Here is an 8,193-nt window from a genome sequence, read left to right as displayed (position 1 = left end):
CCTATCTATAATTTAATTTATCACAACTTTTTATTTATTTTTTATTATAATTGTAAAATAGCAAATTGGGAAAAAAAAAAAAAGAAAAAAAAAAGAAGGAAGTTAAACTTTGAGAAAACAAACCTTTTGTGACAAATTTGATGAAGGTATGAAACTGAAGACAAAATCTCGCCAAATTGTCTTACAAAACTATGAAATTGACTCAATTGTGGTATAAGATTGTTTAATTCAAATTAGAGGAAGGAAATCAACACAATTGGGTATAAGGTTGTATAATTCAAATTAGAAAAATAAGAAGGAAGAAAAATAAATTTTAGACATGAAAATAAAATGGGGAAAATTAAAAGAGCATTTCTAAATTTATAATGAGAATCATTTGGGATGAGAATTAGAAACTGAAGTTTTCGATAACAATAATAGGAGTAAGCATTGAAAGAGTAAAATTTTTCGAGAAAATAGGAAACTATATGATGAAAAGACGTGAATGAAAACTTGAAAAGGTTTCTTTTAAAGTAATAAAAATTATAAAAAAATTTAACTACAAATGGATATTAGGTAAATGCCACGTAGTACTATGTATGACTTGCAAAAGTTCCTGTTTTAAAACATTTATATAGACTAGGTTAGAACCCGTGCGATGCACGGTTTATATAAAGCCTATTTTTAATTTGTACATTTTAAAAATAAATCGCTATTATACATGAATATAAATAAGAATTACATATATTTTGTAATTTTAAATTCTTTTATTTTAATCAAAATTATGATATAGTATTTGTTCAACGTTTTCTAACTCATAGTTCAATGTAGGAAATCATTTATTAGTGTGCTATTTAAAATTATTTCAATTTCCTACGATAAATTGATAGATTTTAGTTGTAATGTAGAAGCTTTCAATATTTAAATTTCAAAAATGTTAAATATGATAGCTTTCCAAAAAAAAAAAAAAGGAAGAGTGATTAGTGGACTCGTATATATTGTGATTGACTTATTAGTGGACTCGTATATATTGTGATTGACTTAACCACTGACTTGACCAAGTTTGACTTGACACGATATGACATGACATGAGTATGACTTGTGATTGTGTGTGTGTGTATATGTATGTGTGTAGACACAAGCAAACGAAGATGTAAAATTTTTCAGTCAATTTTTGTCATGAGTGGAGGGTACCGACTTTCTCCCGAAAAAGAAAGATGTGAAAAATGAAATTTTATTTTCGAACTTCCCTCGATAAAAATTTTTGAAAAAGTTTTTGAACATCTCCAAAATAAAATTATGAAAAAGGGAAGAAGTTTTGAACTTCCTCCTTGAGCAAGACGAAATGAATCGTATGGATTGAATTGCTTTTCTTGAAAGTAATGTATGCATGATGCATGTCCTTACGTCAGGAGGCTAAGGAAAATTACATCATGTGACACGATGAATGAACTTAGGTCACGGAGCTAAGCATCATATATGGTGTAAAGAAACGATCTTGAACGTCACTTAGGTCTGGAAGCTAAGCCCGTATATAGATGAAGTGATTATTGCATAATGAACGTTGCTTAGGTCAAGGAGCTAAGAACGATATGCTTTCTATATAAATGTTGCTCAACATATTATGCAATACATGAAACAATGAACATTGCTCAGGTCAAGAAGCTAAGCAAGTATACAACGTTTCTTCTGATGAATGTTGTCTTGAAAGATGATGAAGCATGCGCGGTAGGGAAACAAGATTTCATGATAAAGGGTTCCTAAGGGAAAGATGATATGGATATGTATGTGTGAAAGAAGTGTGTGAAATTGATACTAAGGTGAGGCTGCAAAGGTTATGGTGATGGAAGTATATGTGTGAAGAGTCAAAGATGATGACTCTTTAGGCTGGGTAAGCTAATGTGATGTGGGTTCAAGCCCCCAAGTCTAGCTCTAAATGGGTAGGGATATAGAAATAAGCATTGTATATTCTTTGATTCGATCATGCATAGATATGAATATGAATGTGGCCGCACCTCAATGTGAGGTTGCCTACGTATCCGTTAGGAATCAGGCCGAACGTAGCTCTAACCGAACTTTGCACAAGTGTGTGTACACCTCAAAGAGGTCTTTCAAGGGTTGTAAGGTGGTTAAGCTGAAGGTTTAAGGAAGAAAGGAGTACAAGGCTCAAGACCCGAGAGAACCCCCAAGATGTGTAATTGTGAATTTGAAAATTTTGAATTTTGCAAGTTTATTTTCATTTTTTTTTTGAATCAATGTGGGCAATCTCAGATCATGCGGTCCATCACTCACTTAGCATTCATGTTTCTCAGGCACGGTTCCAAGCACTCGATGAGAGACGCAATTTGAGACGTGTTCATATCAAAGACATTGGAACACTTGCCCTTAGACATTGTTTTATTGTTGCTTTGCTGCTTTTTTTTTTTTACTTGCTTTTTGAATGTTATACAATTACACATCTTCCAATCCCAGGGTTAAGTGAATGTGGGCTTAAGAAATGAAGGCCAAACGTTAGACGAGGCTCAAAGTGGTTGATGAAGAAATGGAATGTGATTGAATGGTTAACAGGTCAGGGAATGACAGGGTTGCAAAGGTGCCTCAAGTCATTGGTATACCTTGTGTTTAGTTCGGTAATTGATTTTTTTTTTTTTTTTTTTTTTTTTTTTTTTTTTTGCTAATCACATGATCGAATGTAAGAAAGAGATGCTTATTTATGAAGAAGGTAAGAAATGTGACACATAGACACATGGATAAGGAGAACCTATGCTAGACTTTTTAGGGGGAAGGGTTTGAAACAAAAGAAGAAGGAAACATGAAATCTTGGTGAGAAGCTTGCATCGTGCTTTGTCTTCATGGCTGTTTATGAGTTACTTCTAGCCCCTGTTGAGGAAAAAAGTTTCTTGTTGTTGATGCTTTGATTGGAAGGAAAGAAGGAAGGAGTGACGTTCCCCTTATTCTTCCAACTATTGCCTAGTGATTTTAGACTCAAGTACTGCGTAAGGAAGAACTCACTTAATGCATTCATTCAATACTCGGATTGGAAAGGAAGAGTGTATGAAACAATTTTGAAATCTGATGGGAAATACTCCACTCATTCCTATTACGACAGAAAATGACGCATGCATGGTCCTAATATACGATAATAAACAATGTAGTGCATTACTCGAAGACAAAGTGTGTGCAATGACTCAACATGTGTGATTAGGTGAGTTTATTAAGACTCGTGGTATGATCGCATGACTAGACATGAGGACGTTGTGAAAAACAAAAGACCTAATGACCAAATAGCACGGAAGACTAAAAGACAAACTAACATGATTAATTTTGTCCAATTTTAATGTTTATGCTATTTACTAGGTGAAAAGGGTCCATTGGCAATCGTTAGTCATAAATAAGATCAACCAAAATCAAAGACAAAGAACAAATATTAAGGTTAGCACAAAAAATCACAAGAAACTAGGAAAAGGACTAGAATTCTAGAAGAGTTAGGACTCATGGGTATAAAAATAAATAAATAAATAAAAACAAAAATTTATAATCCTATGTTATACGAGTTGACACGGATTAAAGGACTTGGCTAAGACTAACTTGACACGAAAAAAAAAAAATTAAAATAAATAAGAAAATTAACACTAAAAAGACACCTAAACTGGACAGGCTGTAGTATATCGGTTATAAGTTTTGATCTGTGACTCTAATTGGGACGAAACCAATTCCAAATGAAAGATAAAACTCAGGGATATAGATCCATAGGTGGCACGACACGTAACTCTTTCTAGAACTCCAGATATGACCAAAACAAGTTGACTCTTGTGCAGTATACGGGAATAAAAAATCCGGGTGACTCAATAATTGAAAAAAAAAAATCTATGGCTCGACTCTAATAATAAAAAAAAAGGGTTTGATAAGAGAAAAAATAATTAAAAAAGTTCAATAAAAAAAAAGCACACATAAGCATATCGTCACACATGATGCAATGAAGTTCGAAACCTAAAGTCAAGTTCTATGTTCGACTATTGTCAAGCTTTTGGGTGTCAAAGGGTACCATGGTTAAGAGTTTGGACGCGTTAGCAAGGCAGCCTCCCTTGAGGGTGTATGCCAACGGACGGCTCCGCGAGTTCATGATGAAATCGAACTCGACTCCATGGTTTGGGCGGATTTAAAAACTCGGATGAACCCTTATTGCCATGAGCGTTTTCGGGTTGATAGAGCTTAAATCCCCCGGGCTAGCCACATACGTAGAACACGTACTATTGTAGCAAAATAGGTAACCTAAAAAGCATATGCATATGTGACAATGCCAATTAAATCGCAGGAATACAATTCAATAATCTTTCAAGTCTCATCCACTCATCTCTATTAAATACCGATCACTCAAATCGATAAATAACCGAGAATCTTCCCCAGTGGAGTCGCCAAATTGTAGGCGTTGTTTGAAGTGCGCCTACGTTAAAAGCATGTAGTGAATATGCTTGGCACTCATAGGAAGTGGGAATTGATATAACACGATTAGGGACAAATAAAGTAGGGAGCCGCCAACAAGTTTTTAAGGAACTTGTAAACCGTTCACGGATCATAAAAAGGCAACCACGATAAGGGACAACGAAAGGCAACAACGATTGACCCGTGAAGGTTACACCCCATTCATAATCCATGAGATTACTAACTCCATATGGTTCGGAACCACGAAAGGAGGATCGGGGATGATGGTACGAAGTGAGTCATGGAGTCACATTCGCCCGTATTGGCCTCTACTCGATTCTTCTAGTGAAAAGTGATTCCTGCGATCTCAAAGGCATACAAACAGAGATTCAATTTGCTCCAAACTATTATTAAGCTAAATTGGTTGAATATTACTGCAACACATAATTCTAAAATATTTGTGATCACTTGATTAAACAACAAGATTAAAAAGGAACCTAAACCGGTTGTCCAAATTATCTTATTAGGCGTGATTTTCAATTACATATTCCCTTTAAACATGTAATATAGTGATCAATAATAACAATAGAATAAACATTAATATTGGAAGCAATTTAACAATAAAAGCGTTAGTCAAATCAAATATGAAATTAACCTAAGCATGATACTAGCAATATTAAAATAAAATAAGAGTAATTAAATTAATTAATTACTCACATTCCGCGCGTTCCTTTAAATTGCTACATCATGAATAAACTGTAGTAACTTCAATAAAAAAAATATAGAGCAAATGAAAATTAAATTAAATTAAATAAAAAGTAGAGTTGATTTGGTCCAAACCCTCAGTTATTTGTACCTTTCACGCCTTGGTTTAAGTATAGAACTTTGGGTATTATATGGACTCCTTGGAGTGCTTAAAGGAAGGAATAACGAAAGAATGGGGAGGCTAGAATTTAGGCTAAAGAGGGAGAAGAGAATTATTTGATGATAAAGCTTGTTGATGATTGAAAAAGGGGTGATATGACCTCTATTTATAGGGAAAAAAGAGGGTCGAAGAATCAAGAAAAGATTGAGTTCGAATCGGATTAAAACTCTTGCAATAGACAGCAGTTTTTGCGGTTTTTGTTTTTATCATATCTTTTGATTCAGAAATCGGAATAAGATGAATAAGATATCGTTGGAAAGCTCTTGAAGTCTACTTTCTAACCCAATTAGAATCAGATTAAAATATTTTATAAAATAAAAGATATGGCCGAAATAGTGAGACGGTGTCAGTTTTGGATAGAGTTTGACATTTTATTCATATCTTTTCCGTTATAGCTCGGAATTGATATTATAATATATCATTGGAAATATAATTTCAAGGGATATCCAACCATATAAAATTTGGATAAAAACTATGAGGCACGAAAATAATATCTGTCTATCTTTGAACGTCTTTCGATTCGGATAGAAATAGGACTTTAAAAAAAGAGTTTTATTCAATTTCAAACTCTTTAATCTTATCTTTTCAAAAAGGATAATTAGGATCTTTTAAAAACTTACAGAAGTTTCTAATTAATCCTAATTGGTTTAGGAATTGTATTAAATCATTTGGACCCTCCACATGATCATTGGGTCGTAGGTAAGGTGGGCTTAGGTTCGGTTTGGTCTCAGTTTAATATTTTGGCCATAACTTATTCGTTATAACTCGGATTTGGGCTTATAATATATCGTTGGAAAGCTCTTTTAAAGCCCCATCCAACTATTCAATCAATGGATCCATATTATGGACAAAAATAAACTGGATTAAACGTTTTATAAAAAGAACACGAAATGAATGATTTTAAAGGACACGAAATGAATTATTTTGGGTTTAAAGACACGGAAAGAGGAAAATAAGTTATGGTTTAGGGAAATGGTATAGAAGTTGGGTTGGTTTATGAAATGGAAATATGGATTTAAGCACTCCAAGATTAAATACTCAACCTGACCAATAATGGCGGTGAAAGGTTGTTCATCATCGGGTTTGGTTTTGGGGAGACATTTTTAGGTGTCTACAACTGTGTAAAAGACTGGTACGATGGAATAGATAAAGAAGTCAAAACTGCATTAAGAGCAAGTGAATCACCTACTAGAATGTTCAGGCAGTTATGTCAATACATTGAGTTAGAATTCATTGGTCCTAAAGCCGATCCTAATGAAAAACGAATGGAATATCAAAGAAAGTTAAGTAATTTGCCCATCTGTAATATGAAATATGTTGATAATTACATTATGGAATTTGAGACATATTATTATAAAATTGGTGAAAATGAAACAAATTTTGGAATGTTCTATGACAAATTACTCAGTCCCCTTAATGAAGAAATTAGTGAAAAATATCAAGAATGGAGCAAGAAATTCTTAGCTAGGGATGCCCTAGGAAACATAATTGCTTTCCTAAGAAAGTGGATTGAAAAGAAATGTAGAGAGGTTGCAGGAACTCAACAAATGAAGAGACAATTTCTCATTTGTTAGGATTTGCCAAATAACTATGGATGTGAAAGAAAAAATTATAATAAGAGAAGGAATTATATATATATAAAAAAAATTTAACCAATCAAGAGGAGAAACTTATAACAAAAAGTACTATAAACATAAATATAGAAAACCAAGTAGGTTTTTTAAAAAGGCAACATATTGTCCTGAGAAAAAGAAAACATGCAAGTGTTGGTCTTGTGGTGAATTAGGACATTATGCTAATGAATGTAAAAAAGCTAATCATAAACTAATGGAAGTCTTAGGAAGTTGGGATTACATAGAAATACCTGAAGACGAGGCTTTAGAATTGGCTTTAAGTAATAATAAAGGAATAGTAGAAATTATAGGAGAGGAAAATGAGTATAATGAAGAACCTGAAGTTAGTGATGAGTTTGAAGATGAAAATTATGAAGAAATAAATAATATGATGGAAGGAGAAGAGTTAGAAAATTCAGAGTCATATGACAATGAGGAAGATAAAAGGAAAATGACGATAGGTCAACTAAAAAGAGCTGAGTATTCATTTGAAGATATTGACCTAGACCAAGTAAACAAAGAAAATTGGAATTTCCCCCATATTACTAAGGATAAAATATTTAAAACTTCTTTCTTCAAAACTAGAACTAAATATGTATGTGAAGAAATGGAAGGAAGTATAGCAATCGAAGATTGTAAACAAAAGGCAGCCGAAATTAATATCATATAATAAACTGGAAAAGTATTAAAAAAACATAAAGAAAAAGGAAATTATAGCTATATTTGTACTGGTGCACTACAAGTGTCTTCCCCCGTCTGACAGTGTCTTCCCCCGTCTGACGAAGCCAGGCACCGTGTCACGGTGTTCTTTGCAGTGATACGGTGTTTTTTTTAGGGTTTTTATCTTTTTAGGGTTCCGTGTGTTCCCTATGCTCATTTTCCCTATAAATAGGACCCCCCTTTCTGCAGTTCGGGGCATCAAATCCTTCTCTCTTTCTCTCTTTTACACCAAAAATTATTCTCTTCTCTTTCTCTCATATTCTAAGCTTTAAACTTATATTCCTAACTACATCATTTTTTCCCCTAAGCACTCCAAGGAGTCCATACAACACCCGCAGTTCCGTCCTTAAACCAAGGCGTGAAAGGTACAAATAACTGAGGGTTTGGATCAAATTAACTCTACTTTTTATTTAATTTAATTTTCATTTGATTTATATTTTTTTTTATTGAAGTTACTAACAATTTATTCATGATGTAGCAATTTAAAGGAACGCGCGGAATGTGAGTAATTAATTAATTAATTTAATTACTCTT

Source organism: Chenopodium album, chromosome 3 (genome assembly GCF_948465745.1).
Source record: "Chenopodium album chromosome 3, dcCheAlbu1.1, whole genome shotgun sequence".
NCBI lineage: Eukaryota > Viridiplantae > Streptophyta > Magnoliopsida > Caryophyllales > Amaranthaceae > Chenopodium > Chenopodium album.
The sequence above is the reverse complement of the archived record's forward strand: the minus strand, read 5'-3'. Positions refer to the sequence as shown.